This window comes from Littorina saxatilis, linkage group LG1 (assembly GCF_037325665.1).
Source record: "Littorina saxatilis isolate snail1 linkage group LG1, US_GU_Lsax_2.0, whole genome shotgun sequence".
Taxonomy (NCBI): domain Eukaryota; kingdom Metazoa; phylum Mollusca; class Gastropoda; order Littorinimorpha; family Littorinidae; genus Littorina; species Littorina saxatilis.
Window position 1 is genome coordinate 50,495,386 of NC_090245.1, and position 1,958 is coordinate 50,497,343.

A 1,958-nucleotide genomic window follows, 5' to 3' on the forward strand; every position below is an offset into this window, starting at 1 on the left:
ACCGGTGTAGACCACACAACCTAGGCCTAATTTGTGCTTTACAACGAACATCTTGAACGAACACGCCAGATTTTGTTACCGATGTAGAAATACAGACAAACTGTGAAAATGAAACTTCACAACTATAATTATATCCCTCTTACCATGAGACTGCTGATCTATACAATCATATAGTCTGTATTGAGGCCTTCGTTTTGGGCCCCGTGAATATATACGCGGTATTCGCTACGGCAATTCTATTTTCTACGCGTGTCTAGTATTTATTTTTTGTGTCAAGTGTTGGGGTGCCGACTCCAGCCTTTTCTTTTTTTTTAATTTGCAGGGTTTCTTTTTGGGCTCACAAAGCATGAGTGTGTTTGCGGGAGGGAGGTGATTGTTTGTATGTGTGTGCTGGTATTTATCCGTTACAGCTGTCTGTGTGTGTGTGTGTGTGTGTGTGTGTGTGTGTGTGTGTGGGTGTGTGTGTGTGTGTGTGTGTGTATGTGTTCGTGTGTTCATTCTATGTAGTGTGTACCTGTGGGTATAATCATTATGTTGAGAGGAGCGTACCTCACTGTATAACGGTTTTCGTATGTGCCTCTGAAAATTGTGGCCTGTGGATAATCACTAGACACAAATCAAGGACTGAAGCTTTTATTCCTGTAACTTTTAGAAGCTGACTTGATATATTCTGTCAGTCTGTCCTCCAACATGAAACATAAAACTACTAACCTCAATTTCACGCAAAAGACCGTCTGGACAGAGCCTCTTTTAACAGAGCCAAAAGCTTCTCTTCTGGGAAACCTGATTCAAAAGCACACTCAGCGTTTGTCCTTTTATTCGATCAGCAATAATAGTAATGTCAGCCTACCTCGGCTTTGCCAATGCATCAACTCATTTACACAATCGACACATGACACTCACAGCAGTCAGTCACGCGGCATACCCTACACATTCACACAATATATCATATAGTCTACATTCATGCACTCTATAGGTGTGAAAGGTTTACCGGCATAAAACTGCCACCTAGCTGTGCTTTGTCATTCAACAACGACACACACATACTGTGCCGTGCCTTAGCAGGATTCACACCTACGCAAAAAGCGCTGGCTATTATAACACTGGCAAGTTTTATGGTCCAAAAACGGTGTAAAAACCTCTGTACGCACTTCAACTGCAGCTCAGCTAATTAGGCTAAGTTTGTCCCTATTTGTGCTGAAACGAATCAATAATCAGTAAACATAATCAGGAACTTGCTAGTGTTTGTGCGGCGTGCAATTTCCTGTCAAAGCAAGGTTTCAGTTTTGTCACCGTAGCATAGTTACGCTAGATAGAGCAACCGGAATACCTATCTACGCACAAGCGAGAAGCAAGCATGCCTTCGACAGAGCTTGTTTCGATAAGCGAACACAACTGAGCAATCGACCACGATGAAAGGACCAAAAGTTGATCACGTAAGAACCCAAAAACTAAGCACAGCTACACATTTGAAACACGACTTACCTTGAAGTACACAAAATCAGTGGAGACGTTGTGTGTCCCGCCTACTACCTTGCCGTCGGGTGTGTGTGTGTGTAATGTGCTCGGCGTGCCTAGAGAGTCACGTGACCTTGTGACAAGTTTACTCAGCTTTCTGGGTCATCGCCACGCGCGCTTGGGGTAAACCCCGTGACGTCGAGTTTCGGCCACTGAGCTATTTATAGATGGTTTAACTCAAAGTGGTTTTGTATGTTACAACTGAATCAGTAATGATACGTTGGCGTAACTTGAAGGAGGAGGGTGGTTTTTTTTTTTTTTTTTTTTTTTTTTTTTTTGGGGGGGGGGGGGGGCGTTGGGGGAAAGGCAGCTGCGAGAATTCAGGACTGAGTGAGATGATGTGAGTCGATATGAACCTGCAAACATTAGTAAACATTACCTTCGGAGGTGACGTCCCCATTCGCCCCGGCCTAACTCGCCGCTTCCCATCTCGCCGCTTC

General features: G+C 44.1%; 1 protein-coding gene across 2 annotated transcripts in view; it reads right to left on the reverse strand.

Annotated features, from left to right (window-relative positions):
- LOC138972976 (CKLF-like MARVEL transmembrane domain-containing protein 4) overlaps positions 1–1,681 on the reverse strand; it is a 17,049-nt gene extending 15,368 nt beyond the window's left edge. The window contains exon 1 of one of the 2 annotated variants that reach the window (XM_070345636.1): positions 1,486–1,681. The gene's annotated coding sequence lies outside the window, so the exon portion shown is untranslated. The remainder of the gene's footprint in view (positions 1–1,485) is intronic. The other variant, XM_070345645.1, reaches the window with a different exon arrangement.
- Positions 1,682–1,958: the final 277 nt, after the last annotated feature.